General features: G+C 43.9%; 1 protein-coding gene and 1 non-coding gene across 7 annotated transcripts in view; both read right to left on the bottom strand.

Moving 5' to 3' along the window:
• LOC126868417 (uncharacterized) overlaps positions 1 to 25,311 on the bottom strand; it is a 304,466-nt gene that overhangs the window by 207,001 nt on the left and 72,154 nt on the right. The window lies entirely within an intron of this gene.
• On the bottom strand, positions 16,843 to 16,983 carry LOC126872765 (U4 spliceosomal RNA). Its single transcript, XR_007692179.1, has one exon. It is a non-coding gene; the product is annotated as a U4 spliceosomal RNA (small nuclear RNA).

The raw sequence follows: 25,311 nt of genomic DNA, 5'->3' as shown, positions 1-25,311 counted from the left end.
GCCGAGTAAGATTGCTGAAAAGACGTTGTTCACGGGTGCAGATAACGTCGATGCCGAAAGTAGGAACGTGTTGCTGTCGTGCGTTTGGGTAGACAGAAGTCGATGGAAGAATATGTTTTTGTTACCTTTAGGAGATTGTACGAAGTGAATGATTGCTACGGTATATTGCTACGGCTCAATGAAGTAGGTATTACAAGCTATTGTTTAGTTAATCAGATATTAGATAACATTTAAAATCCTTCCTACTAAGAACGTTTCGCTTTTAGCATGGAATTGATTTTGTCTGTCAAGCTTTTACGACGTTTACTATAATTTTGTTTCTCTTTTTGGCGTTGGATTTATTTCAAATAAAAAGGTGTACGTATTATATATGCTGGAATAGTTTAACGTCGATTCGATGAATTTAAGACGAATGAGCTTTCACCGAAGAATCAGCTAAAAGGAAGACTGGAAAATGCCACCGACAAATAACAGGAGATAATATTTCAACTGAAACTAAACCACGCTATGATTATTCGTCACTCGGAGCAAATAGGAAAGTCAAAGAAAATGGACAAATGGGTTCCGCATGAGTTAAGCGACAAGCCGCAGCAAAGACGAATGAAGACAGCTTCGCTACTTTAAAGAAACGCACAAGATGGATCGTAAAATATGAAATTTTGTTACGTCCACTATATTTCTCCAACCCTTAACAATTATCATTTTCCCAAATATCCAAACAATCTTTCAACGAATAAATTATTTCGAAATAAATTATTAGAATCTTTCGTAAATCTATGTTGAGAATTTTTCTCAGAAACGAAAAAACATTTCATCTAATACCTGATACTTATCGATACTTATCGCGATCGCTTCGTTACGGATTAATGTCACGTTACTTACCACGATTACGATAACGAATCGAGGGAAACCGAGACAGAAGCCCGTTTCCTTTTCCAGATAATTGCGTCCCGCGGTGACGTCGCGTTTTTACTTGGTCGCCGATCGATTCGCGGAATCGAGACGCCGGGGAAAACCGATGGTGGTCTCTGGAGCCGTTGAACGCGTATCAAGAGAAGTAGACGGAGAAAAAAGTGAAGGAGTAATGTAATTTGCGGGTAGGACGGTGTGGTTCAACGGACTAAACACGCTTCTGGAATACTTCACTTCGCGTTGATATATCGCGTAGGTGTACACGCCCCTCGCCCCGTTTCAATTCGACCCCGTCTGGGTATCACGCCGCCGAATAATCGCGGCCTGTACGCGAAGAGCAATGAAATCTGCATGCGCTTACACGGAGTAGCACCATTGCGACGATTGGAAATACTTTGGTTTTAGCAGGAACTGAGAGATTGTGAGAGAAACGTTTGGTTTGATAGATTGGAAATGATAATATACTGGAAAAAGACAGTTCAATTGAACTATAGGTTAATGAAACAAAGTATTAATTTACTAAGATGCGCACCGCTCGATACTTTGAAGAATCGAGGAATTAAACCGCACGAAGGCTTTGAGAAGCCACGATATACCGAAAAATCAAAGTGTCAAATAAACGTAATATCGAGGAATCGATAGATCAAACGGGCTAAAACAGAGAATCGAATAATCAAGAAACAAAGTATCTTCTGTATATTCCAAAAACCAAAGAAATATACTGGAGAATTATAAGTGAGAAATATTAAAGAATTGCATCATTGAGAGACAGAAGTGTGAAAAGAGAAACTTGTGAATTGGATCTTAAGAAACGAAGCTACGAAACAGTACAATTAAATAAAGAAAAAACCAAAGAACGCCGTCGTCGATGTAATTATCCATACGAAGTGATTTTCATCGGAACGATGACGAAGAGCCGATATGGAACGAGGCGAAGCGGTTTTCTATGATCGCGGTGTAGAACCGCGACACACGGTGGCAATCAGTCGGCGCGCTTCCCTTTCGCATCGCGTTATTACGATACATCGTGTTCGCGGTTATGCGTAGGTTGCATCGACAGAGATGCGGCCGCGCGTACCACGTAAATCACCATTGAATCTACATTAGACGCCCGAAGGGACTCCGACCGTTTGCTGGCTCGAACGTTAACGTCCGCGGGCCTGAAACCTTCGCTTCTTTCTCGAATAACAGAGAAAAATGAGGAAGTCGGCGAGTGGAACGATTACTGTAATCCTGGAAGCAGGAGTTGCCTGATGATCCTCGATCCTGAGGACGCGAAACACCGTTAGACCGTCCTGAGCAAAGTTCCTGCGAAACTTCCGTTTCTTTCACTCTAATTCGTTTGAAAATTTCTACGAACTCGCTATGCAAATTTAGTTCTTGAAACTTCCCCTTCACTTTGAATTCTTCCGATTCTATACGATACGAAGACGCAGGTTGGATGATTACTGCGAACTTCTTTTTTGTAGAAACGTTGTTATTTGTAGATGAGAATCATTAACCTAAATGCTTGACTTATCCATAGAACACAGTGGAAATTCGCTCGTTGCATGAGAACGGGACTGAAAGTGCAGGCGAGAATTGAGAATTTTGCAGTGAACTAGGTGACCAATTAGCTGCCAATCTTAGATACTTCTTACGGTAAATGCAGCGAGGCTAAGTTCCGTGCTTGGCCGCCTATCGCTTCTTAATTTGGTTATATCAAATTCAGTTTGGTTAATTAAAGTATCCTGCCATGCGTTGGCGAAACGTGACGAACGAAGCTCGCGTGTAAAAACGAGGAAATAATCAAGAGTCCAGCTATCGAGATCCCGTATATATGATCTCTAGATAGCGTATTTTTATAAAAGAATACCTTCTAACGAGATTTCCAGTGGAGCTGCTTTGAAGAAATCAAGAATAATGTAAAGAGAAAACAAAAATATTTCACGATTATCCTAAATATCTAGATAGTAGTGGTCGTGATTTGTTAGCGCGTTAGTCGTGTGACCAATTACAGGACAAGTGTGCGACGCTGGTAATGAGAGATTACAGAAACCGGAAACAACTGGCATTACGAAAAGCAAACAATAGCGTGGAACGCGAATTTTACGGAGCGACGCGACGTGGCGTATCAAACGCGCTGGCTCGGTGGTCCTCGAGCTTGACGCGCGATGTCGGCAACGCAACCAAGGCAAATATCAACGATCACGAGCGAAACGATGCGATAAAATCCGCTGTGTCCGGTGAAAGGATGCGAGGAAACGCAAAATCGACGATCCTCAGTTTCTCACGCGTTTTTACATACCGGTTCGAACACTTTTCCTTTCGAGATAATCGATGATTTGTGTCCAGTTGAATGTTTTCACGTCGATGGTTTGCGTCTAACGACGAGTTTGAACTTGTATAACGAGTAAGAAGAAGAATGGAACGAAAGAAAAATATTTGAGAAGATTCAACGACGCTTGATTTCCTGTTCTGCTTAGATATAAGAATAAATAATGGTTAATTAGCGTGCGGAGGAAATTGGTACAGACGGAACAACGTAATTGGAGAACTTATATACGCTGCACACCGACTATGCTTATTAGAAAGCAAAAATTATTGTGCAGAGAAGGCATGTGGACGTTACATTCAAGGTTAATTATACGACACGTCGTATCATTTGCCACCGTGTCGCGTTAGAAAACTCCGATGTGCCATCGAAACCGCTACGTCACCTTGATGTCACAATGCACGTTAACATCACCAGCGGTACGATCGCACCTATGTGTCTCTTTGACGGACAGACTTGTTTTCTAACTAAGGTATCTAGATCCCAAACGTTCCCGTAAAAACAAAATAATATCTTTTTATCCTAATTTTCTTATTCTAATTACCAATCGATTATTTTCATCGGCCTGATAATTCCATAAGATACGTACCTAGTCCTCTTCCTTTTGCTCCGATAGTTAAATAAATTTCATAGATTACAGACTCTTCGCCGTTTATTACAAAATAATCCACCACTTCTCGATCTACCCATGCAATTTTTCCATTCTCAATTATTCTGACATTGAAAAATCCTTTATCCACGTGATCGCGCGGTAGAGTAGTTGCAGATAACGATGCCGTCCAGGTCGACCGCGATTCCTCTCGGCGTAAGGAACGCGGGTACACCACGCCATATATCGACTCGATCTTTCCAACGATTTTTCGCATCGGCACGAAGAACGCGAAACGCGAACGACCCACACAGGATCGAGCCGGTGCACCGGGCGCTCCACGAGGGCCACGAATCTGCCGAGTCGATCTTTATGGTGAATGACGTAGCGAGTTGTCGGTGCATTGGCCGCGGGGCCTCGTAATATCAATGATATGAATTATCTAACGGCGTGGGCGTACCTGCGGCCTACCAGCGTGGACCGCTCCGGCACGGCCTTAAGGCGCGTTCCCACACGTGTAACGCGCGAACCCGAGAAACGGATGGCCGTTTTTCGATGAAATTACCGAGCATCTAGTTGCGTGCGTGACGTAAATGGTTTCGACGATTCCGCGGATGATCGGTGTGTTCGCGAGGCGATGATGGCCTGTAGCGTTGTTGCATCGCTTCTCCTACAGACTTATGTTCGGACGTTTTAATGCCTGGAAGGTCGGTATTCCTTCTCTCCTACACGTAAGTAATTGATATTTCTATTAGAATAAGAATAACACGTTTTACAGCAATTCGTTGTGATTTTCAGAATGGATATACCAACTGAAAATGATATACGCTTGTAGAAATTGCAATTGTTTCCTCTGGCCTCTCTCTAATCGAGGATACACATTCTAATTTTTAACAACTATACGTATAGTTTACTACTGTATAGTTTAGATTTTTACTCGTACGAAAATTGTTATTGAACAAGAAAATATCAATTCAGGAATAATTTTTACAGGCCGAGACATAGAGTGTTCGTAAACCTCGCTTCGTGTCGCCATCTAATCCTTCGATTTACGATCACGTCGTATTTATTCTTTACCGATCTTTCAAAATCTAGATTCCAAACTACAAAACGTAATCTCTATCCAACGTCGATCGAACGTCTGCAAAAAAGCCACCTCAAACACAAAATTCTTACACCAAATCTCGCAGCTCCACCCTGAACGAATCGATCCCAACTCCGCCCTATTTCGACCTATCACGAGGAAAAGTGAAACCGATGCTTTTCTCTGGTCTAGTTGTACAACACGCCCAGAACGCGTACCATAGCTGGTGAAAACGCGGCTTAACCGAGGCTCGCGTGCTCGCTAATAAAGACGGCTCGCAGTATTAGGACGATAATACCCGACGAGCCGGCTCTTGGCGGCCGCATACGCGCATTCCAAACTGCCCACGACTCGGCAGGTAGCACGAGGTGGCCACAGAGCCGACGGGGGGTAGGCGGGAACTGCCAGGGCCAGAAAGAACCGTCCACAGGGTGCAACCGGGGACGAGAGAACAGGGGGCGGTTTAATAGCGCATAATCGAGCGATACGTGGGCGATGCGCTCGCGAAACGAGCGATTTCGAAAACGACAGACCACGGAGCCGCATTCTCAGCTCGGTCGATGGTCGAACGTGAAAGGGGAGCTGCTTCGTATATCATAATTGCCGCCAGGTGCAGGCGCGCGTCATCGACAGGGACACATCGCGCTGCCTGCGTTATGGAGTCTGGCTGAAAGGCTCGATAATTGATTGGAGAACGTGCAATAGACTATGCTGGAGTCGCGACGGGTTTCGCACTGACGTGACGATGTTGGTATGCGCGGTTTTTAATAGGGTTTATTGCAAATAGGAAGCGTGTTTGATTTAAAATCAATTAGATTCGGTTAGAATCAATTTGGTAGGCAAAAAATTTACATTGAAGCGTGGGTAGTGAGACGATGAATCGTTTTGTAAAAGAAAAAGGGTAATTGGGACTGTTGCGTGCATTTTGTTGGTTTGATTTAACAGTGGATATGGAAGTAGCGATGCCTATGGAAGGAAATCTTTCTGATAGAAATATGGTAGCAGTTTTGGTTCTCTCGTTTGATTTCGCTAGAATATCGTGAAAATAGAAAAACATAGAAGGTAACATGCTTTAAGAAGAAATAAAAACACGTAGATTAATTACTCGTATAAGGTAGGTACATGTCACGCTTCACTGAACGATTCACACTTCGTCTTAGCAATGTTTCAGCGCGACACTAAAAAAATATCTAAGAAAATCTTCTCACTATGTAGTTTCTCAATTATTCTCCTAACTTTCATCGCAAAATACTTTCGACAAAAACCATCATCGAATTTAACGCTCTCGTCCGATCAAACAACATCGTCTTATCCAGGCAAATCTCTCGACAGACAACAAATCGTTGAAAAGACAGCTGAAAAGAGATCGCGAGGAAACGAGGATCGACGCGTCGACGAGAAAGTGATCGGCCGCGTCCGTGTTTTCAGCAAACGATCGGTGTGTCGCGGGCGTGAAAACACGAACGTAGACAACCCGAGTCCGTCCGAAATTCTTCAACCGGCGAAACTGTTCTATACATGGCGGGGGCGGAAACTTTCGAAAGCGCCGTGGCTATCGCGACCTGGAACAACGTTAGCCCATTTCGTGAACCTTGTACGCGGACGATATACACGCCCAGGAACGATACGATAACGAGAGCGGAGTTAAGGGGCCTCAAATCCACGATCGCCGGAGCGTGAGATCGAACGTCGAGTCCCCACGATCGAGACGCGATTAAACAACCGATCGAGAGCGTTTTTCTCACGGCCCGGAGGTTTATTGGTCGCCAATGGCAAATCCGCTTCGCGATAAGCTCGCCCCAATTTCGAACTTGGCTTTTTCCTGGACGAACCTTTTCTTGTACGCGAAACGAGCCCCAAGAACGAGAACTCGGATCTTACGAATCGGTTTATGCAGCCCATCGATGACCAACAACGATCGAATGCAGTTAAATTCATTTTACGATATTTACGAGAAGCGAGAAATCTTATCGTATTACCTGTTATCTGATTAACTTGGAAAATTATAGGAAACTATTAAAATTTTTAGAAATTATTACCTAATTTGTATATTCAAGGAGATGCAAATATCCTTGAAAAATGCGAAACTGCTATAATCTAACAGTAACCTGTTACATGCATATTACATTTGCAAAGAAAACAAAGTAAAATGGTATTTACGTTTCCTGAAATTTTCGTAATTATACCAATTATACGTAGAAAAGAAACGATCGTGCAACTGCTTGACAACCAGTGCTTGTTCCATACAAACGAGAAAAGTAAACGGACACCTGTCAAGCCTGTGTCAACGCGCATTAACAAGCTAGATTTCCCACGTCAGGTAGAGCTGAACAGGGCAGTAGAAAAATGTGTCGAATAAAAAATAAAAGCTCACGACCATTCATACACTGGCGACACATTTTTTCTTTTTCTTTTTTTTTCTTTTTCGCGAAGCAAGAGTGTTCGCGGTCGAACTCGTGGCGACCATTCTCGTCGAGATAAACGCGCGATTATGCCAGACCGACCCGCCAAACTCGTTCTACCGCGATCCAGCCGGCCACCGTAAACGCCGTGAATGGAAATGAGATTCGGACGAGGATAGTTACTGTATAGTTGCCTTACCTTCCCCTCCACGTCCCCGCCCCTTCCTTCATCCCGTTGCGTAATTATTTCGCCTCGCACCCGTTCCGATTCACAAAGTGCAAGGAAGGAGGAGAGATAGAAGCGAGGATAAGGGGTGAGGGTACGTGGATAACAGCGAGCGTGGCTTTTAATTAATGGCGCCTGGAAATAAACGTGTCGCAAGGCCGATTTACGGGCCGGCAGCCCGTTGTAACGCGCGCGATTTATGGTAGCGCAGCGCCCGTTTCCTCATGATATTTAATACCGTTCGAGGAGAAGAGCTTTCATAGAACGTCTCGCAACCGTGCTTTCCTACGAGCTTACCACGAGGAATATGTGTCGAAAAAGGAGTCTCGAGAACGCGGTTATATTTGATGGAAAGACGCGTTTTATGAGCTTTGCGATATGGGTTACTTCGTGATTTAGAGTACCAGTGATAGTAAACTCGGGTTTTATAGCGCTTTTTCTCCCATTGCTACGTTGCTTCGGGGCTCTGCTTGCTAGAGCTTTAGATAATTTCGTATCATTTTCTATCGAAGGTTTTATTGAATTTCTTATGGGACGTACACGTTACTTAGAAATATTTGAACCTCGAAAAAAAAGCTTGACCACGCATCAATCTCAAATCGAAAACCATCGCAGAAAGCAATACGTCCCAACGTCGAAGAAACCTAGAAACGATATCCGTTAGACGACGCCGGATCGCTGGGTTACTCTTCACTCTGACGAATTTCAACATGAAAGGTTTTATCGATCGTGCGAACACCGTAGAAGCGCGAGCACGCGAGCAGTATACGAAGAAACGTAAACAATTCTCCGAAGGACTTCCAACGAGATTCCGTGCCTATATAAGAAGTTTGTTAATATGTAAACACTGATTCACTCACCTTCTGTTTCTGTAGAATAATCCCAAACGACGTAAAAACCGCAATAGCTCCACTCACAAAAATCCACTTAAATCCCTCTCGACCAGCAACGTCCTTTTTCACTAAGTCCGATCGGCACACTTGTCACGATTTATTTAAGCGTCTCCAGGAACCACAACGAAACGAACAAAAATAACACGTGAATTCGAACGACTGATTCATCAACGATCGATTAACGACCATCCTACGAAAAATAGCAACGAAAAATGGCACGAAAACGTTGAATCGTCGATCAAAGAGAATCCGATGCATCCATAAAGTCGCGATAAACTTCTCTACGAGCCGCTATTGATCGGAGCACGATGTCCCAGCCAACACCGCGAGTCGCTCATCGCGATCCCGTCGTCTCACGAAATTGCAGAACACGATCTCCGTTCCGGACTCAAATCCAACAGCGAGTCGAACTCCAGAGGACATCGTCCGTCGTCGTGTTACGCTTCGAACGAAGGACTTCACGTATATACGCGAGAAAACGGAGCACAACCGTACCCGACGACCTTCTTCGAGAAACTGACCTACGGCGAATCGCTCGCCACTGGAAGCTTCATTCACCGGCGATCGGTTGAATGGACCACACGCTCGTACGAGAAAAAATATCGCGTCCAATGCCACCTTCGATCACTTCATTTTCGTCGACTGTCTTTCGATCGAGCGACGCCCTTCGTCCCTTCGTTACTCAGCTGCGTTCCGTCGTCTCCTGAAACAGTGACCATCGACCCTCTGCTTGATCGTACATGTTGATCCTTCCAACGGTTCATGGGCTCGAAACTGGTTCATCGGGAGAGCCACGAGCTAACGATTCACATTCGGTACGATCGATATTCGTTGATACAATTATCGAGGTAACGTTTTATATATCGTTCTGATATATCGTGATCGATCACGGTTGGTTGTTGGAACTAGCACCAGAGTATCGAAAATACGTGAACACGTGTCCGTCTGAAGTGTGTGGCTGCGAGTGTCCTGCGAGAGGATGTCGCGACGCGCTACGAGACGCTCGATCGGATCGTAACTGCGGCCACGACGGCAATGCCCCCGCGTCGAGCGCTATAGCGCCGCTGACGCGCTCGAACCCTGAGCTCCTCTCCCCACCACCAGACACATCCCCACTCCGCCGACACTTTTCCGACCGCGCTCGCCACTCTGCTTGCTGCCACTCGCTTCTACTCGCTTCTACTCGCTTCCCATCCGCGACACATTCACCCTGTACCGCACGCACTCCCGCCTAACGTACGGTGTCGCGGTTTCACGGGTGGGATGGTAATTACAGAGATACGTTTTTTTTTTCATTTCCTCCGCTCGTTTTTGATGGGAGAGAGGCTGGTTTTGATCAAAGTTGGGGGTTGATCATTCCAGGCGTGGCGATGGAGTGACGAAGTCGCGGATAAAAAGAGCAGTTGAAAGAAATTTTGTTCCAGAAAGTAAAGTGATGAGATCGGTTTTATAATTCTGATGTCATTTGATTGATACGAGAGAGTATTTTAATAGGGTAGACTCGTTTGATTCGAAGATACGTTTGTTTAAAAATTGTTACTAGATTTCAGAAGTATAGTTAACGACACTGACTCAAAGATATATCTAAGTTTTCTAAAACTAACTGTCAGAGACGTGAAAGTTTAGAAGAAACCGACGGTGTAATTAATGTTAATACGATGATGTTAACGACGATCAATATTTTTGAACTATTCAAAATAATCAGAACACTGTGTGTCTAATATCATAATCAAATAAAAATGGATTTATTCGATAGATGAAGTACATAATCCAATTACTATAGGATTAATCAATAATATATGTGTGGAATTCTAAAATTGCTCATTTATAGAAGACAACAGTTAAATCCACTAAATAAATTAAAAAAAGAATTTCAATATGTCGAAACATAAAAAATCGCGTTAAATACACAATAAATCCAACCTGACTCACGAACTACGCTTGTTCTTCCGAACAAGGATTAATTAATTCCACATTCCAGAGCTTCCGACACTTTCACGGCACTCCCTTGATCAATTCTTTTGTTTTAGCAGCGAGGAGGTGGCATCGCGATCAAAGTCCAAAAGACGAAGAATTTTTCATAAAATCGGTGGAACGGGATTTTCGCGTAATCAGAAACGAAGGCGTCGAAATGAAAAATTACCGTCTGCCCGACAACCAAGGGTAGTAACCTCCGTTCACCCTGCAGTCGGAAGTTCAGCCACTCGACCAAGACTATAACCCCGCCCTTACGCAACGCACCGAATGCCGACAAGCTTTCGAAATTCGCCGTACCACCATAGGTAGAATAACAAAGGCTGGAAGAATCGCCATTATTCGGCGAATTGCGTCCCTTCGCGACTACGGCGAAACAATGCCGTCAGCGTGCTGTCATCAACACACGTTGCAAGCTTGTGCAGGTGAAATTGAATCCTACAGTTGTAAACAAAATGATGGAAGATCTGGTGTTTACGAATTTGTAAACTATAGAGGTCTTTGATTAATCTAATTATGACGAATGCGAATAGGCTTAATATCCTGTTCGCCGCTAATTCCTCCATCTAAATTTTACGATTTTTGGAAATTTCAAGAAACATATAGCGTCGTAACATATTTCAACGATAATTTCCAGTGACAAACACAACTTTTTCTTCTCCAACGCTATCGCTTAATTAGTGTTACAAAACAATTATAAAGGATGTGGTGCTAACGAAATAATAATAATTGAAAAATTTCGGAGTAGATGGAAATTACGTGAGTCCAATAATAGGATGGACGCGCGTGAAGGATGGTCTTCGGAGTCTGCAGACCGCGTATTTTCAGGGTCGAGGCACAGTTGCCGCAGCCGCGGTCTCGGTGCTACTTTGTGCTAGGTTGTACCTTGCCTGACCTAGCCGTTGCCGGGCACACAGCACGAACATGGAAAAATATGTAAATATCGGGACTCATCCATTATCCAACGCGGAGAGAGAAACGGAAGAAGAACGAGAAAGAGAGAGAGAGAGAGAGAGAGAGAGAGTAAAAGAGAAGGGAGGTCCGCTTGCTCGCGCACGTGACTGCTAGACGGGAGGGTACAACGACCCTTACCTTGCTGTTTTAGCAACGCGTATCGATTGAGGTGCAACTGTGACTTTTTTTTAATTTGGTCAACTTCATCTTTTTCTTCTCTCGTATACATATAAACGAAAATTTATTTTTTGAATTAATTGGTTTGCCCGTAGTATGCCACTATAGTGCAAGTCATCTAGGATAATTAAAACGAAATGGAAGATTTGTTGCAAAACTCTAATGCCTTGCGCCCTTTGGTAATACGATTGATAATACCTAAATCCATTTAGAAAATAATAATCGGCTTAATCCCTCTGTTACTGTTCTAAACTTTCACTGATCACCAAACAAAGTATAATTCCTCTATATTGCTTTAAAATGCAGATTATGATAGCAACCCAGTTATCAACACTTTCAAATTCCTAAATTATCTGCATTTTTTCGCATGTTGCTCACGAACGTTCTTGTTAAGGTGCTCGTTTCAGCTCATAGTAGATTCAGAGACGATCGTAAATTTATACGACTTTTCGCTGGCATATTGTTCGTTACGTAGTCTAAATCTCCTCCGGCTATTTTCAGGTGGAATTACCGGGGTGCAGGCAAAATGCTACAACAGTCGTAATGACGTCTGTTCGAGGAACTTAGCCCACCCGTGTCTTTGGAATAATGCACGGATAAAGAACACGTGAAACGCATCAATACCGTAACGATCGTGCCCTTTCCCATTGCGCAATCGCGAAACCGCCAATCGGGAAAATATCGTAGACGCTATCCTATCATCGCCCGTTCGACATTTCGCCGAGCACACGCTGTTCCATATGCATGAAGATCCTCATCATACGCTGGCGTTACGAGTCGATGCATTCTCGCGAGAAACGGTAACGCAACAACGAGGGCAGTTCTCTAACTGCTCTTCAGCCCGAAAGTTTCCCTACATCCCCATTTAAAAGTACATACCGCATACATATCAAATACCTACGAACTTATGAGCACGAGTCAGGTATACAATCGATACCGAAGATTCGTTTAACGAAAGCCAACCTGCCACGTCGATCAGAAACGTCTCTTCTTTAAAACCGGAGCAAATACTCTGCAACATTGGACCCTTGCATAGCACTCATAGCATAACATCCACTCGTTTCAAGGGAAATGAACAGCCCTCGAAGAGGCAGCGAAGCACGCCACGGATCGCGGCGGATTTAATTTATAATCGAGGGGAACGGTCGCGCGTGTACGATACGTAGCTCGCGTTCCGGATCGCTCGGGGGAAGAATCGCGATATTCCAATCGGCGTGACGACGTGATACGCAATTAATCCATCGGGCGCGTCAGAGTCTCGCGCCAGCCAAGAATAATGACGCGTATCGGAAGAGGGTCCTCGCGCGCTCCGTCAGGTAGTCGTTCGATTATCTCGCGCGTGTGACTCGCGCGGCGGCCGCGAGCGCGCTGTGGCCACGTCGTGACCGAAGATTATGATTAATGGCGTTGCTATCAGTGCGTGAACGGCGCAAAACGAAGACAAATAGCTGTGCGGACCTCTTTAAACGCGTTCACCATGGATCCGCTAGTGTTCCATCGGAAACGGCTGTAAACAGACGCGAAATTATCGAGTTCCCGTAGCACAGGCTGGCCGTGCCTGGTCGCCAGTCCCTTCTGGCGATCCAATTAATGAGTACGCGCCGAAAGGTGCGCCTTCCAACGCTACCACCTTTCTCGTTCTCGTGGCTTGTTCGTTCGTCTTTCGTCGGAGGAAAATGTTGTTTTCTGTACGTACGGGTCCGTTCGCGTCGATTAGGTGTTTCGTCGATGACGCGTCGCGTGAGAAAGAGAGAGTTGGAAGGGAGAGCCGACGCCTTCTCGACGTATGGAAACCGTGTATCTGATAATTGAATCACCTTTGGGTCAAGTTCCGATTAGCGGCGTGAATTTCGCGCCAACCGAGATACGGTTTTTAATTAATGGAACTATGTGGGAGAAACGTTTTTGACCAGCGACTATGTCTGATTAAATGGAGATAGTGAGATGGAAAGTTTACTTTATCGTGTCTTATGGGTTCTGTTTGAATATATAAATCTTCAACGATATCGATCGATTTAATTTGTTCGATGTAGCCTGGTCTACCTTTCAATTTCGATCTGTATAACCGAACGTGTTTTATCTGTTCGAATTAGTCGATTTCCAGTTAGAGGAACAGTGGTAGAAATGATAAAATCTTTAATTTGAGGAGAGTGTGATGTCATGCATTGATATAGAAGATCTATGTGCTTCTAAATATCGACAACACGTAATCGTACAGACTTGAAAATTCTTAACAAAATCGTCTAGGTAAATGGGAATCTTACGTTTCCCCAATTACCGACGACAATTACCAACGAAAGATCGATGAATCTCTCAAAAATTTATTCGAATAGAAGATAGAAGACAATAGCTTGGAAGACCAGGTAGGTATAATACAATATTTAAAGACTAGTTCGTGAACAAATTCTTGAAAACGTGCTCCAAATTGAACATGCCATCGAATCTGGAGAACACGAAGAAGGAAAATCATTTGTAGGGTAATCGAGGTTAAAGAGGGGAAAGAGAATATGCCAATCACAGCCGGGAGTCGATATCGAATGTCAGGAGAAATCGGTAGACTGCAAGACGCCCTCCAATATCCGTGTCCGTTCCTACTTTTAACTGCATAATTTGAGGCGTAACTTCGCGCCGGACTCGGTTCCATTCCCGAGGAGGCTTATCTCTGGCTTCCACGTGGCGAAGCTTGCGCTCCGTTCTCGGCGTAATTAAAAGTCTGCCGTCGTCGATCAAACCCCCAGCCACCCCCGCGAGCTCCTCGTGTCGCAGAGAAGCCCGGGAAGGCGCCACGAAAGTTCCAACTTTCCAACTTTCCGCGCCTTGCACTGCACCAGCCTGTTACCACCGGAACCGACCGTGAACTCGCGCCTTCCCATTTCCATTTCCGACCCTGAGCCGCGTTTCGCGCTCTCGATGCCGCTGTTGCGATTACAAATGCTATTTTTATCTTTGTTTCTCTTGTGCGTTCATGTGTGGACGTAAATTAAGAAAAAAAAAGGAGAAAGTACATAATAGTCGAATTTTTGATCAGAAAGGTACAAGCACGAAGAATCGTGAATTTTAAGATTAATTTTGAGAAATAGTATTTGCGATATCGTCGTTTTTCTCCACTTTTAAGGTTACGTGGTTGACCAATCTGCCCTCCGAGTGACTCAAATCGAAAAGCTGATCGGTAACGGTGCCATAATCTACGGACGAGATCAAACAGTGCAGCAATAATCGAGTAAAACAAACTTGGAGAATACAAGCACATGGATATGTATAATCTTCAAGTCTTGTAATATTAGAGAGGACGAAGGAAGGTAAATTGAAACGGTATATTAAAATTCTCACTTCGAACACGATACTCGTTACATCGAGGCGGGAATTAATCGTTGGCAACGAAAGACCGGGATTCGATGGTTCTTCCCACGGACGCCAAAGTTGGTGAATCACGCACGCCTCGCCAACTTCCGACAGATCTTCGGTGGAAGGCCCGAGCAACGCGCAATTATTCCTCGCATGCCCGGCTATTGCGTGAGAGTAACGAGGATCCGTATTGTCTGTACGCATCGAATTGGTTCGCGGCACGTTTAACGGAATATATACATCATTATGAAAGTACGCCGTTCGATACACGGAATCCCGTTTCCAAACATTCCCTGCCAGAAATCGCTCGTTTCGCTAGAGCAACTGCTTTCATCAATATCCATGTCACGTTGAGCATTGAACTCTCTAGTTAAGTTCAAATGATCGATGGAAAAAGTGAAAAACATTTAAGTGACTTAAGGAAAAGCAACAAGCCGATGGATATATCTAGAATCCATTATTACACCTTTCAGCTCTGAAAATATGTAGAAACTCGGGAAGCAACGTAGAGATAGCAATTTCTAGTAATAGTGCACAAATTATATAAATTAATGGCAAATTAGCGAGTAAAAGTAGCAGTTAACTTCTTATGACATCTAGCTGTAAATTATCTGACAAAAAGTTTACCACCACTCAATTAGGACTAAATACGTGATTCGTCGATGTAGCCATTGATTTGAATATCAGTGCTTGAATTAATGAAACTAATTTTCTTGATTTAACTTATGATTTACAAATTATTCAACGCGAATATAAAAGACTTTTCTAGCTTCTATTATTCTGATAATTATGAACGTTAATATTATTGGCAAATCGATTTTCATAATTTCCATAACTGAACCAATCACATAAAGTACAATTAACGTTAAATTGGATTCTTTCGAAAATAAAGAAATATCTACAAACTTTACGACACGTCATATTTCACGCGAGATAAATGCCCCTCATAAACTCCAAATAATATCATGTTACGCACAACATACTTCAACTACCGTTCAAACATTCACCGACATTGATCAATCTTGTAACACGAAGCGTGTCTTCGACGATCATTAAGTTCCATCGATTCGATTCGCGATTACGTAAACACAAGGATACTTCTTGGGCCGTGACTCCGCACCAAGACCTGGGTAACATCCTCGACGGTAATTGCGCGTAACAACCAACGGATACACGCCGATCCACGAAACAAGGTTGCCGGAAGTGGCGGCCGATCAATAGGTAAATAGGCTAATCGCTGTTTCGTTCGTCCTGAATGGAGTTTCGAGTGGCGCGAGCGGCTCTACGCGAGCCAACTATTCAACGGTTTATCGATTCGCCGGAAATCACACGCTCGATAGACCCCAAAACGTCGACCTCGACCTGACTGCACGCAACAACACGTGCACGCATACCAACACGCGACCGAACAGTCGATGGACCCGACGTTCCATTCGTGCAATCGCGTCTTAATGGCCTCGCGCACAATGCGAGAATCGGTCCCTGAATGGAGTGAAATCGATAAGAAATTTACCACGCGATAAACATGCAGAGAAATTGCCACTCGATGAGCCGGAATTGAACATCACGCCGATTGAGTTACAGCGAACATAGGAGTCGAGGAATGATCATCGAGAGGGTGGCGAAGAACATGTGATGTTTATATGTCAAGGTTGTTCTCGTAGTAAGTAGTAAGTCTCGTAGTATCGAGAGTACCAATAGAGAACTAAGCAGAACTGTAAATTCCGTAAACACCCGGCAGCAGTAAATACTGACTACTTGGTTAAAAACATTCGAATGAATACTCCATAAGAGAAAACATGCTGAAACTATTTTCTATAGATTTTTCAATCTTTAATGTAACTCTTTAAAGGCTAAACCGAAATACTTTCAGATGAAACAACCAAAGATTGGATATTAATATCATCTGTTGAGTAAAATATAAAGATCAGCTGAAAATAATAAAGTACTTTCCTTTGGAAATCATTGAAAACCCCCGTAGGGGTTACCAAAAATTGCCGTAGCCGATGGTCTTTCACATCGTCTTGGCGGGGTATTGGTAAAAGTTTTCAACTAGCAATAATCGCACCTCGGTAGAACCTCATTGGTTACGATATCGCCACTGCGCAAAGCTGAAGATTTAACCTGTCCTGATTCCAGATATAACATTCCGCGGACACTTTTACATGCGAGAAACAACACGAATCGAGCCGCCATCTAGTTCTCGAGGATCGAACTAACGTTCTTCTCTACACGCTGTACATAACCGTGTTTTCACCCCTGTTCAAAGTTATTTTACCCCTGTTGAGGAAGTGAACAATCGATTCTAAAAATACTTTTGCAAATTTATTAATATATCTGAATGAACGAGAAATTTCTCGATGACGTTACATACTTTTCGTTAGCGATAAATCATGCCTACGATTATTATATGTATATCTCATTGACCAAAGATAGAAATGTAAATGCTTCAAACGACCATGCTTGATAACCGTTGCATTTCGTATAAAAAGCCGAAAGATATTAATTCAAAAAGTTGTACGAGTTTAAATTATACGCTGAGCGGCTGTATTTAATCGTCACAGCTCGAGTAAAAAATTAATTTATAGACATTCGTAACACGAGCGAAGTGGAAAGTAAATGAGTGCTTCCCGCAGCCCTCCTGTAATTATTCTACCACGCATGGTAGTGAGATTTATTGTAGGTTTTTCTAAGTGTAATAGCGCACGCATTACCCTTTCATCAAGAAGTTATGCTGAAACGAGCCTGTAAACACAAATGGTACACGTATTCAATCACGTCGCAAGTTTCTCTCGAATTCATAGGAAGCGCTGGAACCCCGATTCCTTTCGATTTTATACAATTCCATACGCATGTTAACGTGGATCTATTCAAAAAGACAATTGCAAAATAGGTCACAGTCTGACGAATTCGTCTCACGATTATTAAGAACATAATCCTAACGTACGTAAGTACTGGCATCAGAAATACCAGCACGACGTAATGATAATAATTATCAAGTTTTTTCACGATTGTCGTATTTTCTCGCGAAACGCGGGAAAACATGATTGCTCCAATCACGATCGTATCTCACCACGTGCAAAATTTCTACCGTGAAAATCATTCCGCGTGCACGCACGCGCCGGACGCAAACACCAGCGATATACACTTTCTCCGACGACTTTACGTTTTCATACGCCCACGACTAGATTATTACCGGTTTCCGATGTTATCGCGAAAAGCTCGCAACGAGACGGCGAGTTTTCCCGCGCCTCTAACACAATCCGCCTTAGTCAAATTCGCCTAAATCCAACCCAAAACGACAAATCGTCTGAATAAGGTTCTGATTACCCTGGATGCATATTCTGACAGACTGTCGTCTTAATATAATATTTATATATATAATAAAACATCAGAACGCCGAAATGCATACATTCATAGATATCTTGACGCACGTATTAGTCAAAACACTACCCTAAACCTAATGCAGCGTCATTACGATTTGCTGGTAGTAAAGCTACGCGAGTCGACGAGATTATATTATTAATAATGCAATTCACACAGGTGTACGAGCCCGTTATTGGAGATATAGACGTGCAAAATTACACAAGACTGCTGCTGTAAGGTCCGATATAGACTAGCGATTTTTTTACGTTGCGTCCTCCCTGTTTTTAATTGGAAAAACAAAGAAAGACGTACGAAGCAGCGAGAACACAGCGTCAAAAAGTCGCTCGTCTGCAACGGATCCAAAATCGCAACGACACCGCATCCTTCGCGTGCATCCTCGTCTAGTAACAAAAACTTCACGTTGTCGCATACTTGTCGAGCGGTCGAAGACTTCATGAAACAACGCATCGATGCTACTCGTGCTTTGCACGAATCGAAGAATAGCACAATAGAAAAACGAACTTAGAACGCATTCTCACGCGACGCGGTGTAATCGCGGCACGAATAAACCGAACGGTCATTAGAAGGCGACGTTCGCACATGTGCGAGATACATCTCCGATACTCAATCTCCTCGGCGATCAATCACGTTGAAAAGTACCGCGCGCTTTCACTGCGAACGCAGCGCCGCTGTTTTCGTACGCCTCTGTCATCAATATCACGCGAACCAACTCCGCCAGATCGATTACTGACGGTAATTATTTAATTTCCCGCGCGATCTCGCGCGGCCCACATCCACGGCTGCCGATCCATTATCATCAGGGCATTATTCTCTAGCACCTGCTCCGCTCGACTCTATCGGCTCTCCCCTCTCCCCCCTGCATGGATTAACGAGCCACGCGGTAATAAGTAGTGAGGGGGGGAAGAAACTGCTTTTAGAGATTCAATTACGTTATCCGCATGGTAGCGTAATGATAATGGTCTTCGACTGGTTCTCGAATTTAGTTGCGTATATACCAGCGAGGTAACGAACGAGGAAGCGCGTCGGTAAGAAACATTCTCTCTCATAAATATCCCAGTTCGCCTAGCTTATGGTAATCTATCCGTTGATCTAATTTGGTCCGAAAAGGAACGTTCTGGCATAATTAGACCTCGTGCGTGTAACATTGCTCGATTTATCGAGGTTTACAGATACACAGTTTGATTTCTTATTTCCTCCGAGAGGAGACTCTTTTCGACGCCTGACTAATCGTTTCGTGAATTATTAAAATTTCAAGAAAACGATACGTATAGGCTTTCAAATGTATGTATGTTTAGATAAGCAACGACAGATTCGTAGAAACCACTACCAACGACATATGTTATCTGGAATTCAACATCCTGGAATATAGGACCTTGCTCGACGACCGGGGACTCAAATTCGCAGTTGCCAGAAATTTCAGACAACGTCATGAGATGAAAGTTACGTGAACGGTCATAAGGTACCAGAGATATCGAGGTATGCAACATCCTAGATTTACAGATCACCGTACCGCGTATATTGATTTCGATAACGTCATTTACATCGAACGTAATGGATCCAATGTCTATATCAGGTTCAATGAGCCATTTGTGCAAGCTCCTGCAATTTCTGGACGGTATACACGGCGTTCTAAGTATGACATTTCACCTACACTCTACGTGCTTAGAATCAGTTGCAACGACTTCTACGAATCTCCAAGTACCTATAACAGACCGTGATCTTAACATTAACCATATCGAATTCTAGGAACCTATGATCAACCGCATCACATTCTACGATTCTATGCCTATCGACCATTCAGCACCATAATTGGAAACTCGTTAATCCAGTATTACACAAATCATAAATTATTACCTTGCTCAATACGACACCTACAATTCTCAGAAACTGTTCGTTTCAGGCACCAACCGAAGTTCCATCTATTTTGAAACCAAAAAGCTCGGTTTCCATCGAACTGAAGGCACATGCTAAAGGCAGCCAAAGAGATTCTAATTCGCGATGCCGACATGAACAGTTCTTCCTGGACGTCGCGGCTCACCGCTTATTACAAGGCGTGTAATGGGCTTCCGCGCGGGCGACTCGAGGCTTCCCTGACTTGAGATAACGAGCGACGAGAAAAGGACCGCGAGCAGATTAACAGTACCGACTGTCGGGACCCGATCCGATTAAACCGCGCATAATAAATCGCCGAGAGTGCGATCATTCAATTAATAGCTGGCGATGCAGCTCCGTGAAAACTGCTTCGTATCGCGCCTTTTCTTTTAAATATCGCACCTACGTAAACCGTCACGTTCACGCCTGATAAGAAACTCGCGCCAGGTCTATACTACTTGCTTCTAATTGCTCTTTCTACGTACTGGGTGACCAGATTGTAAAAGACTTATAGCCTATGACAAACGTACGAGTTCTTAGGATTACTTACTATTTGAAATTTTTCGATTACTTACTTCTTTGTTCTTGCGTAAGATCGCGCAAACTTTCTTATTTTGCTTTTTCGCGAAGTTTTCAGTCTTGCATATATCAACGACGAAGAAGATATCCGTGTTATACAAATCACTGTGTATAACTCATTTGTCCAACTTTTTATCAGAATATTGTTTCATTAGCACACGGGTAAAGTGGTCGATGAGATGCGGCGATTCATAGTACTTGAATCATAACAGTAATTATAATGGACATCGGACGTTCTAGCTGCTAACGATGAGAGATTCCACGAGGTTTAATGGCAATACCGTAAATTCCAGGCAACGCGTGTAACACGAGCGCATAGACGAAGTGTTCGCGAGCTCCTCCGGCGAGCTTAATAAAACGATGCGCCAGCTGGAAAACGAAGAATGTGCTGTTTCGAGCATTTAACACGTGGTCTATCTCACGTGTATTCCAGTATTCCTCGGACTTTCGAATTTTATATCTTTCTTCTACGTATTCTTCACGAGGAATATCTCAAATTAAAGACAAAGCTATACCTAATTGACTTAAGACATAAAACATCAAATAAAATATAACATCATAATCTAGATATAACGTTAATTTAGATGATCTCGGCGGTTAGATATGAAAATTAATAAGTTTCCTCTTTACATAAATCGGAGCGTTCTCTAATTGGATGCCTCTGTAATCTTTAGAATAATATTCGATATTTTAAGCTTTTAGAAACAGTCACCAAGATAACTTTTCTCATCGTTGTGTTTCCCGTTTCCTGTACGGTTAATCACCCGGCGTATCCTCGAGGGAAGAACGCGTTTCACGCGTAAAATTTCACAAATTCGAAACTAGAAACGTCACACGAGCGTGAAGGCTCGCGCGCGTCAACGGCGACAAGAAAGAGCAGGCCGCAGGGCATCGCAAAGAGGATGTATCCCGGCGTGAAAGCGATGGCATTCCATTGGGAGAAATAGATCGAACCACGGGAAACGGACTCGTTAGCGACCAACGAATCTCGTCCGGCGTATGATTGCTTTCTCATGCCGGTCACCGCTGGCTACCGTTTGACTCGACGATTTACGAACACCACTTTCTCCGTTCCAACGACGTTATCCAACGTAACCTGGCGTCAAAGCTAAACATCCAACTCTGATCGATCCGAACAACCTACTACGCGTTATGTCACTCGCTATTCGCAAATTGAACCGGTTGAACTCAAAGAACGGAAAGTTTCTAGTAGTTTGTTCGTTCATCTTCGTAATCTAGAGGATATAATCCTTTAAAGAGAAATGAGAGAACGTTGAAAGCTATACGTAATTCAAATGGATATATACGAGAAGAAATTGAATTTTACTATACGTAATTGAAGATTTTCATAGCAATACTTACAGTCGAATAGAATCGAACGAAATAATTCTTCGTTGATTCCGATAATTCCTAACACGTCAATCTTTTTATAGTTAATCTTCTAATAGTTTCTCAGTATCTCGTTCTTCGATAAATAGCCTAATACTTCTAAGCAGGGGTGTACATCGCAATTTACCAGTTTTTAGATATCAAAACGCGACGAGAAACCTGGACTGCAGGCCGGAGACAGAAGGATGGTGTTCAAGGTGAAAGGCTGAGGAAGTTGAGCTCCAATTAAATTGTATCTCCTTTAAGAGGGCCGCTGCCGTTACAGATAGCCCGCGTGCCGCTTGTTTAAGGCAGAACGCGAGCGAGAGCTCGCGGGTACAGCTCTCCCCCGCGTGTAAGAGAGCGAGCACACGAACGAACACACCGGCTACCGCAACCGGAGGAGAACAAGCTTATGAAGCAGCGCCAGTTTTTGCCCCGTCCGCAACGTTATGGGACTAATTTATTAACTACCCGATCGAGCATCACGGAACCGTTCCACCATCGGCTGCCTTCGGCCTTCGTACGCGTACAGGCTAAGCCACTCGCAAGAAACTCGCGTAATCTTCCTTCCAATCTTCGTGAAACGCAAGCCGTTTGATTCGCCAACGTTTCATCACGCCACTTTCTTGCCCAGCCTAGAACCACCGTCTCAAGGGTTTCAAGACTGATTTCACGGTAATTTCAAGGGGATCTTAATCGATTGGACGCTACGCTTTTGGAAGCGGATGGTGAGTGTTACATATTAGACTTCATGCATCATTGCTTTGGAATCTTGAGAAAGTCTTCTAATTTTGTTTTTGATGATCTAGGTGGTCTTGATACGTTTGTTGCAACGAGACGTTTCCTTTACTTCGAGGAGAGTATCGAATGACAATGTTGATCAGGGAAATTGATTCCGTTTAGGCTAAGTTTCGCGAGAAAAATTGTAACATTTTTGATATTATAGCTGAATGTAAATAGAGCGAATCAGAAATAACGTTTCATCTCTTCGCGATATCTCTGATACGCCGTGGCGTGTCAAACTTTCCCGTGTCAAAGTGATACAAAAATGTCATTCGACATCAGAAATTGAAATATCTTGTATTGTTAACGAAACTTGTCGTATCTCGATTTTAGTACAACGCGAATTGTTTCCTTTTTAGCTATTGTGTACAAAAATTTTCGAAATTCAATAAAACGTAGAAGATCGAAGAAACGTCAAAAACACTTCCTATCCCAGCAATCTTATTGCTACAAGCTTTCGCCTAACTTTCCTCGGTCCTTGCCACAAGGAGAGACGCGATTTCTCAATAAGTTATTGGTTGCCACGTTGAGATAAGTACCTCGTTGACAAACTGAATTGCAAGATCGAGGAAGTACGAAGGCAAGCAGACGGAAACAAGCGCATCCTTGGTATAGCCATGGACGTAGGCCAGGCCCCGTGATAGGATGACAAGCCTCGCGGCGTATCTTATCGCGATCTCCCATCGAATCGATACGATAGGAGGGAGGGGGGTCCATGCGTAGTTATGCGTTTTACGTTGGCGAGACTGTCCACGCGAGTTACCAGTTACCCCCTCCCCCCGCCACGTTTCTAACTATCTATTAGAAATTGGTCGCAGTTTTTACGCGCGCGGATTCAACGCGACCCGCCTCGTTGTCCGCTCGATCGCGCTTACGTAAATAAAACAAAAATTCGCCGCCGCGTTTCCTCGCTTTCCTATTCATTATGTAAAAGCGGCCCGTTTGGAAAATAACACTTGCTTCATTTATCTTCTATTCCCGCTGCTCCCCTCGCTTCCCGGCGCGGCGTTGCTCGCGCGGATGCAGGAAGAGGAGAAAGGCTCTCTCGGACCCGAGAGATTGAATCTTCCACGAACAATGAGCCGCTGTGATACGCGTAAGCGATGCCAACGCAGATACCACCCGTTTCTCGCAGCGAAAGAAGAGGCAAAAAGAAACGCAAAGCTATCGACTTTTCTTCGATTTCTTCGCAGCTCGACACTCGCAGGTGATTCTAGCTGGATTAGGTTCGTGGCTGAAGCGGTTATCCAAAGGATAACGAACGGGTCGGGTAGTCATTGGAGTACTTGTCATTCTTATTCGAAAATCGGTTTAAAGATTGAGCGGTAGGATGTTCTGATGCACACATTGTCTCAAAATTCTGTAAGTTTCGAAGAAATGAATATCCAAGCTTCCGCTGTTCCACAGATTTTTCAAGTTCCCGTCGAAGAATCATCGGCGAACAACGAACGGTAGCTGGAAAGCGAGGAAGGCTCATTGTCTCTCGCATGGAGGTCGGTCCTCGTTTGGTAGCCAGCAAGTAGGTAGGTAGGTAATGTAACCAGTCGCATACGTAACCGATTGGTCGCGGGTTAAGTAGCTGGTAGCAGCACGCGGATACTGTCTCCGCGGTATCGATATATCACGCGGTGCGAGGCGGTCGAGCCTCGAGCGTGTCGTCGATCCCGTGAGCACGAGCCTCGCTTTACCTGTGCAGGCGAAAACTCGCATACCAATAAGCGGCGCGTGAACCACGTACGCGTTGGCCCTGTTCAACGAAACCTTAGAATTCCCCATGGCCTGATGCGCGTGCGTTCGGCGGTGACAAATGGTTCATAATGAAAAGATTTCTCCGCGGTAACATTTTAGTAGGTTTTTCATGACGAGTTCATGTTCGATAACGAAACCGTATTGAACGAGGTTAGGGTTAGGAACGAACATCTGACGAGTATTTGTGAAATTTATCGTTTAATGATTTCGAACGATGACGATGAGAATCTCGGAGGAGTAGGATATTTCGATTTTTGGAGAACCGTAGATAAAGTACACATAAGTCAATTCTAACTGGGCTAACTCTGTCTTAAGCGAAAGGATCATAGACGAAAATTGTATATTTCAAGCGCTCTATCGTCCTATGACACACATTATATAGAACCTTTCTCTGTCTTAACGAAGCCGAGCTTTCCACCGGCGTATCCAATATCGGAGGATATCGATGACAGAAGATCGTGGAAATAGCCTTAATTTAATCGAACGGGAATAATAGGAGCGCATTGGGCGGTTGTTCGAACGAGACGATCGAGAGAAACCAAGCGATCGCGTGGCGTGGGCCGTCGTTTCTGCTCCCGGCGCAGATCTTCCAGATTCAATGGCGAAAGATCGCCGGATAGCCACAACAAAGACCTACATACATGTACACCCATTGGTGGTTTACACGAGGAACCTAGAACCTGGCTATGACTATCGTAGT

The sequence above is a fragment of the Bombus huntii genome, chromosome 1, assembly GCF_024542735.1.
Source record: "Bombus huntii isolate Logan2020A chromosome 1, iyBomHunt1.1, whole genome shotgun sequence".
NCBI lineage: Eukaryota > Metazoa > Arthropoda > Insecta > Hymenoptera > Apidae > Bombus > Bombus huntii.
The sequence above is the reverse complement of the archived record's forward strand: the minus strand, read 5'-3'. Positions and strand labels throughout refer to the sequence as shown.